The 8,775-nt window shown below is 35.8% G+C and overlaps 1 long non-coding RNA gene across 1 annotated transcript; it reads right to left on the bottom strand.

Moving 5' to 3' along the window:
* Positions 1-3,049: 3,049 nt before the first annotated feature.
* LOC130622362 (uncharacterized) lies at positions 3,050-5,112 on the bottom strand. Its single transcript, XR_008981055.1, has 2 exons — positions 4,740-5,112; positions 3,050-3,181 (listed from the first exon to the last, which is right to left on the bottom strand). It is a non-coding gene; the product is annotated as an uncharacterized LOC130622362 (long non-coding RNA).
* Between the last annotated feature and the right edge of the window lie 3,663 nt (positions 5,113-8,775).

Here is an 8,775-nt window from a genome sequence, read left to right as displayed (position 1 = left end):
AACTTCCTTTTTTCAGCGTCTCATCAAAAATGAAAACATTTTTGAAAACTACAAGTCTCATGCGTTTTAGTGGTGAAAAAATAATTTAAAAAATCGTTCGGGAAATGAGTTTACTCCCAGGGTACTTTCTTTGTATACTTTTGATTATACGGCTCGTGTCCGGGATTTACAGGAAATCGCGGGTTTTCGTTTGCCGGCGAATAAACTTGTTTTATTTAGCGTCTCATCAAAAATAAAAACATTTTTTAAACTACAAGTCTCATGCGTTTTAGCGGTGAAAAAATAATTTAAAATATCGTTCGGGAAATAAGTTTACTCCCTGAGTACTTTCTTTGTATACTTTTGACTGTACGGGCCGAGTACGGGATTTACGGGAAATCGCGGGTTTTCGTTTGCCGGCGATGAAACTTCTTTTATTCAGCGTCTTCTCAAAAATGAAAACATTTTTGAAAACTACAAGTCTCATGCGTCTTAATGGTAAAAAAATAAATTAAAAAATCGTTCGGGAAATGAGTTCACTCACAGGGTACTTTCTTTGTATACTTTTGACTATACGGGCCGAGTCCGGGATTTACGGGAAATCGCGGGTTTTCGTTTGCCGGCGATTAAACTTGTTTTATTTAACGTCTCATCAAAAATGAAAACATTGTTGAAAACTGCAAGTCTCATGCGTTTTAGTGGTGAAAAAATAATTTAAAATATCGTTCGGGAAATGAGTTTACTCCTTGAGCAATTTCTTTGTAAAGTTTTGACTATACGGGCCGAGTACGGGATTTACGGGAAATCGCGGGTTTTCGTTTGCCGGCGATTAAACTTGTTTTATTTAGCGTCTCATCAAAAATGAAACCATTGTTGAAAACTACAAGTCTCATGCGTTTTAGTGGTGAAAAAATAATTTAAAAAATCGTTCGGGAAATGAATTTACTCCCTGGGTACTTTCTTTGTAAACTTTTGACTATACGGGCCGAGTCCGGGATTTACGGGAAATCGTGGGTTTTCGTTTGCCGGCGATTAAACTTGTTTTATTTAGCGTCTCATCAAAAATGAAAACATTGTTGAAAACTACTAGTCTCATGCGTTTTAGTGGTGAAAAAATAATTTACAATATCGTTCGGGAAATGAGTTTTCTCCCTGAGCACTTTCTTTGTATACTTTTGACTATACGGGCCGAGTACGGGATTTACGGGAAATCGCGGGTTTTCGTTTGCCGGCGATTAAACTGCTTTCATTCGGCGTCTCATCAAAAATGTAAACATTTTTGAATACTACAAGTCTCATGCGTTTTAGTGGTGAAAAAATAATTTAAAAAATCGTTCGGGAAATGAATTTACTCCCTGGGTACTTTCTTTGTATACTTTTGACTATACGGGCCGAGTACGGGATTTACGGGAAATCGCGGGTTTTCGTTTGCCGGCGATTAAACTTGTTTTATTTAGCGTCTCATCAAAAATGAAAACATTGTTGAAAACTACAAGTCTCATGCGTTTTAGTGGTGAAAAAATAATTTAAAATAACGTTCGGGAAATGAGTTTACTCCCTGAGCACTTTCTTTGTATACTTTTGACTATACGGGCCGAATACGGGATTTACGGGAAATCGCGGGTTTTCGTTTGCCGGCGATTAAACTTGTTTTATTTAGCGTCTCATCAAAAATGAAACCATTGTTGAAAACTACAAGTCTCATGCGTTTTAGTGGTGAAAAAATAATTTAAAAAATCGTTCGGGAAATGAATTTACTCCCTGGGTACTTTCTTTGTAAACTTTTGACTATACGGGCCGAGTCCGGGATTTACGGGAAATCGTGGGTTTTCGTTTGCCGGCGATTAAACTTGTTTTATTTAGCGTCTCATCAAAAATGAAAACATTGTTGAAAACTACAAGTCTCATGCGTTTTAGTGGTGAAAAAATAATTTACAATATCGTTCGGGAAATGAGTTTTCTCCCTGAGCACTTTCTTTGTATACTTTTGACTATACGGGCCGAGTACGGGATTTACGGGAAATCGCGGGTTTTCGTTTGCCGGCGATTAAACTGCTTTCATTCGGCGTCTCATCAAAAATGTAAACATTTTTGAATACTACAAGTCTCATGCGTTTTAGTGGTGAAAAAATAATTTAAAAAATCGTTCGGGAAATGAATTTACTCCCTGGGTACTTTCTTTGTATACTTTTGACTATACGGGCCGAGTACGGGATTTACGGGAAATCGCGGGTTTTCGTTTGCCGGCGATTAAACTTGTTTTATTTAGCGTCTCATCAAAAATGAAAACATTGTTGAAAACTACAAGTCTCATGCGTTTTAGTGGTGAAAAAATAATTTAAAATAACGTTCGGGAAATGAGTTTACTCCCTGAGCACTTTCTTTGTATACTTTTGACTATACGGGCCGAATACGGGATTTACGGGAAATCGCGGGTTTTCGTTTGCCTTCGATTAAACTTATCTCTTATCTCATGCGTTTTAGTGGTGAAAAAACTAGAAATTGAAAAAAAGGTTGCGAAGCATTTCGCAAGTTGCAAGCAAAATTAAACTATCCAATACTTTGTCCCTAGCGCTTCTTGTTTCTTTGGCGCTAACATCTTCCGAAATACATCAAAATTGAATATCATCTAGAAGAACCCTGGGGACGAGGTAGGAGAATGAACGCTCTGCAGAACAATTCGTTGCTCAAAAACAGTTTTTTTTGCGAATAGACTGCGCGAGTATTTTATGTGCGTGGGATATTCTTTTCAAAATGTGCGAGAAAATTAGATTACGCGAAACTAACAAAAACGAATAACGCGTGTTAAAATTTTGTACCGCCTTTTCCCACAGAATGGTAAAAGTAAAGAGCGCAATACAAAATTACACTTTTAGCAGTATTCCGAAAGATATGTGATACATCGAGTTGTAGAACCCGCAGAAGTTGGTCCTAACGTAACGATTTCGTAAATGACCTCACAACAAAACAGTATTTTTTTCACGTAAAAATACCGGCAGTAGAAGCCACAGAATCTGCTGGAACGAATTTCGAAAACTCACGGTAAACAATTAAAACAAAAACAAACAAATCAAAACAGTTTTTTAACTTTATCAAGATTTATTAAATAGCTTCAAATTTGGGCAGAAAAACAATAACGGATTCGCCTTCTTTTCACCACACGCATTAGAAGATTACATCACTCACTCCCATTGTACACAATCTAAAAGAAAAAGAAATTATTTTCATATAGTGAAGCTTCCAGTTCCTTTAAGGGATGGCCAAGTCAATGGAATTGAAAGCACTGTTTTTCATCTTATAAATAGTTAAGGCTAATTCGGAAAAGTATAAAAGAAAAAAACTAAACAATTTGGCAACTTTACTAATTTTATACGCAAAGTTCCAACCATACCAACAGTTTCCAAATCTGACAAAATCATTTTAGAAGTGTTTATTCTTTCAGAATTTGATTGATGCAAGGCCAAGGGAAATTAAATAAGTTTATTGTCCTAGACCCATTTAAAAACATATGCTTCTCATCATCATGTTTTTTTTCAACCAACATTAATGTAATCACCCAGAGGAAATTATAATGTCTCTTGTGTGTGTTTTAGAAGCTGAGTACACAAATACACAAATATTACAAGTGCTGAACTTTGGCAATCATATTTTGCAATCAGACCCTTTTAAAAACTATGCTGAACCATGTCAATTATTAAATTCAGCACTAATAGAAAAGCACCTTGGATAGGATTCTTTGTTGGGCGAATAAAATGACTGACAAATGGTTTATCGTGAATGAAATAGTAATTTTTACACAAATAATTTAAAAAATAATGAACTTTGTTATGTGGGTTGTTCTCAAACACACGTGGGCGGTGGACAAAAAACTGTGATGTAATTTCTCTTGGTCTATTATTCCTGAGAATATTCTAAAATAAGAGGGTGTCAATAAGCTGCAAACAGCCACATATATAAGGGCAAGTTCGGGCAACTTTTCCAATTAAATTAGTGATTGTCTTCCAAAACCGCCCGCACTTTCCCGAACTTGCCTGGAGCATTTTCAAAATTCAATTCCTTGTAACATACCTTGTGGACGATAGTTGGCAAAAGATGCTTTAAGAGAAAGAAGTTAATAAAAATTAAAAGTTATTTATCAAGTAAATTTTATCAAAAACCATCAAAAACAGTTCTTTTAAGAACTTTACTACTACATAGTTTACTTTATGGTCTATGCAGGTTTTTTCGGGTGAATACTTCAATTTTTTTGCAAAACGCTAAACCTGCCCAAAAACGCCTGCACGTTATACGGCGTATGCAGCTTATCAGCACCCTTGTTCTAAAATTACAAGCAGTTTCGAAGATGCCCACGCCGTTTAGAGGACGTGGTGTGGCTTGGGCATCCTTGAAGTTCTGTTTAATGACAGTTTTAATGTTTTTATGTCGTTTTAAACCTTGTTCTCAGGGAGGGTGTACGGAAAACTAATTCCTATTGACAATTACATCGCTGTTGGTTTGATAGCAAAAGTAGATATTTTTTTAATTACTGTAACAGGTTACTTATATAATAAATAAAAAATGATAAAAAACGGTTGGTCAGCTCACTCTAGTGCCCAGAGCTATTTGTTTTGTCTGCGCCCTAGCTACAGGTTTTCCTATATCTTGCTATCAGTTAGGTAGTAATACAGCTTGTCCATATGTATTCTACAAATTACTTTCAATTCTTTTATACAAAACTAAGCTCTAGCTAGCTAGCTACCTTTCGTGTGATTAAGCCTTACCTTGATTTGGATAAAACCAATTAAAATTGATAATATTGTATTCTTACATCTTCTTAGAAACAATAAAATAAAACACAGCTCGGCGCGTTATAATTGTACAAATTACTTCAATTTTTCTTTAGGAAAGGGTACATTACACAGGAGCTTTCCAATCCAACTAAAATCTCCAGAAAAAGCACAGCAACAAAAAAGCTTAAAATACACAAGCAAAGTCGATTAGAAACAGGACTAGCAATAAATTTTTTCAAAAGAAGAAAACCGTTTAAATACTATTATATTTCATTAAAATACAACTATAGTAGTATTAGAAGCAAAATTGCAAAGTAATTAATTAATTATTTATACCATAATTAGCTATAATACAAAGAAATAAGGCATATTTTGGGTCTGTAAAATATACGTGTCTAAAATGCCGACTACCGTTTCTTGTTCATGGCATATTCCACTTTGTGTGTTCAAGTTCGGCGGACGTATAATCCGGACCAAAAGACGGGGGGGGGGTCAAAACCCGGGGGTGGGGGGGTACGAGCCGTACTTATTGCATTTTTTACTAAACTTATACCTTAACCCCTTGGTCCAAACGTATTTGTTTTATTAGAAAAAAAAATTCCCCAGCTTTATGTGCAAAAATATCAGTCCTATTTCTTTACGCTGATTTTATATGTTTTTTTTTCTATCGAAATTTTGAGAATCTCAATAATTCTCTTGTTATACCTTGCGTGTAGCAAACGTGCTCCACAATTTCGCTTCGCTCGCTTCGCTCGCAAAGCTCAATTGCTTCGCAATAATTTAAAAAATCGTTCTGAAAATGAGTTTACTCACAGGGTACTTTCTTTGTATACATTCGACTATAGGGGCCAAGCCAGGGATTTACAGGAAGTCGCGGGTTTTCGTTTGCCGGCGATTAAACTTGTTTTATTCAGCGTCTCATCAAAAATGAAAATATTTTTAACAACTACAAGTCTCGTCCGTTTTAGTGATTAAAAAATAATTTACAAAATCGTACGGGAAATGAGTTTACTCCTTGGGTACTTTCTTTTATACATTCGACTATACGGGCCAAGTCCGGGATTTACAGGAAATCGCGGGTTTTCGTTTGCCGGCGATTAAACTTCTTTTATTCAGCGTCTCATCAAAAATGAAAACATTTTTGAAAACTACAAGTCTCATGCGTTTTAGTGGTGAAAACATAATTTGAAAAATCGTTCGGGAAATCAGTTTACTCCCTGGGTACTTTCTTTTATACATTCGACTATACGGGCCAAGCCCGGGATTTACGGGAAATCGCGGGTTTTCGTTTGCCGGCGATTAAACTTCTTTTATTTAGAGTCTCATCAAGAATGAAAACATTTTGGAAAACTACAAATCTCATGCGTTTTAATGGTGAAAAAATAATTTAAAAAATCGTTCGGGAAATGAGTTCACTCACAGGGTACTTTCTTTATATACATTCGACTATACGGACCAAGCCCGTACGGGAAATCGCGGGTTTTCGTTTGCCGGCGATTAAACTTCTTTTATTTAGAGACTCATCAAGAATGAAAACATTTTGGAAAACTACAAGTCTCATGCGTTTTAGTGGTGAAAAAATAATTTAAAAAATCGTTCGGGAAATGAGTTTACTCCTTGAGTACTTTCTTTGTATACTTCTGACTATACGGGCCGAGTACCGGATTTACGGGAAATCGCGGGTTTTCGTTTGCCGGCGATTAAACTTCTTAAATTCAGCGTCTTATCAAAAATGAAAACATTTTTGAAAACTAGAAGTCTCATGCGTTTTAGTGGTGAAAAAATAATTTAAAAAATCGTTCTGAAAATGAGTTTACTCACAGGGTACTTTCTTTGTATACATTCGACTATAGGGTCCAAGCCAGGGATTTACAGGAAATCGCGGGTTTTCGTTTGCCGGCGATTAAACTTCTTTTATTTAGCGTCTCATCAAAAATGAAAACATTTTTGAAAACTACAAGTCTCATGCGTTTTAGTGGTGAAAAAATAATTTAAAAAATCGCTCGGGAAATGAGTTTACTCCCTGGGTACTTTCTTTGTATACTTTTGACTATACGGGCCGAGTACGGGATTTACGGGAAATCGCGGGTTTTCGTTTGCCGGCGATTAAACTTCTTTTATTTAGTGTCTCATCAAAAATAAAAACATTTTTGAAAACTACAAGTCTCATGCGTTTTAGTGGTGAAAAAATAATTTAAAAAATCGTTTGGGAAATGAGTTTACTCCTTGAGTACTTTCTTTGTATACTTTTGACTATACGGGCCGAGTACCGGATTTACGGGAAATCGCGACGATTAAACTTCTTTTATTCAGCGTCTTATCAAAAATAAAAACATTTTTGAAAACTACAAGTCTCATGCGTTTTAGTGGTGGAAAAATAATTTAAAAAATCGTTCTGAAAATGAGTTTACTCACAGGGTACTTTCTTTGTATACATTCGACTATAGGGTCCAAGCCAGGGATTTACAGGAAATCGCGGGTTTTCGTTTGCCGGCGATTAAACTTCTTTTATTTAGCGTCTCATCAAAAATGAAAACATTTTTGAAAACTACAAGTCTCATGCGTTTTAGTGGTGAAAAAATAATTTAAAAAATCGCTCGGGAAATGAGTTTACTCCCTGGGTACTTTCTTTGTATACTTTTGACTATACGGGCCGAGTACGGGATTTACGGGAAATCGCGGGTTTTCGTTTGCCGGCGATTAAACTTCTTTTATTTAGTGTCTCATCAAAAATAAAAACATTTTTGAAAACTACAAGTCTCATGCGTTTTAGTGGTGAAAAAATAATTTAAAAAATCGTTTGGGAAATGAGTTTACTCCTTGAGTACTTTCTTTGTATACTTTTGACTATACGGGCCGAGTACCGGATTTACGGGAAATCGCGACGATTAAACTTCTTTTATTCAGCGTCTTATCAAAAATAAAAACATTTTTGAAAACTACAAGTCTCATGCGTTTTAGTGGTGGAAAAATAATTTAAAAAATCGTTCGGGAAATGAGTTTACTCCCTGGGTACTTTCTTTATATACATTCGACTATACGGGCCGAGTACGGGATTTACGGGAAATCGCGGGTTTTCGTTTGCCGGCGATTAAACTTCTTTTATTTAGCGTCTCATCAAAAATGAAAACATTTTTGAAAACTACAAGTCTCATGCGTTATAGTGGTGAAAAAATAATTTAAAAAATCGTTCGGGAAATAAGTTTACTCCCTGGGTACTTTCTTTGTATACTTTTGACTATACGGGCCGAGTATGGGATTTACGGGAAAACGCGGGTTTTCGTTTGCCGGCGATTAAACTTCTTTTATTTAGAGTCTCATCAAGAATGAAAACATTTTGGAAAACTACAAGTCTTATGCGTTTTAGTGGTGAAAAAATAATTTAAAAAATCGTTCTGAAAATGAGTTTACTCACAGGGTACTTTCTTTGTATACATTCGACTATAGGGGCCAAGCCAGGGATTTACAGGAAATCGCGGGTTTTCTTTTGCCGGCGATTAAACTTCTTTTATTCAGCGTCTCATCAAAAATGAAAACATTTTTGAAAACTACAAGTCTCATGCGTTATAGTGGTGAAAAAATAATTTAAAAAATCGTTCGGGAAATAAGTTTACTCCCTGGGTACTTTCTTTGTATACTTTTGACTATACGGGCCGAGTACGGGATTTATGGGAAATCGCGGGTTTTCGTTTGCCGGCGATTAAACTTCTTTTATTCAGCGTCTCATCAAAAATGAAAACATTTTTGAAAACTACAAGTCTCATGCGTTTTAGTGGTGAAAAAATAATTTAAAAAATCATTCGGGAAATGAGTTCACTCACAGGGTACTTTCTTTATATACATTCAACTATACGGGGCAAGCCCGGGATTTACGGGAAATCGCGGGTTTTCGTGTGCCGGCGATTAAACTTCTTTTATTTAGAGTCTCATCAAGAATGAAAACATTTTGGAAAACTACAAGTCTCATGCGTTTTAGTGGTGAAAAAATAATTTAAAAAATCGTTCTGAAAATGAGTTTACTCACAGG

The sequence above is a fragment of the Hydractinia symbiolongicarpus genome, chromosome 12, assembly GCF_029227915.1.
Source record: "Hydractinia symbiolongicarpus strain clone_291-10 chromosome 12, HSymV2.1, whole genome shotgun sequence".
Classification (NCBI taxonomy): Eukaryota; Metazoa; Cnidaria; class Hydrozoa; order Anthoathecata; family Hydractiniidae; genus Hydractinia; species Hydractinia symbiolongicarpus.
The sequence above is the reverse complement of the archived record's forward strand: the minus strand, read 5'-3'. Positions and strand labels throughout refer to the sequence as shown.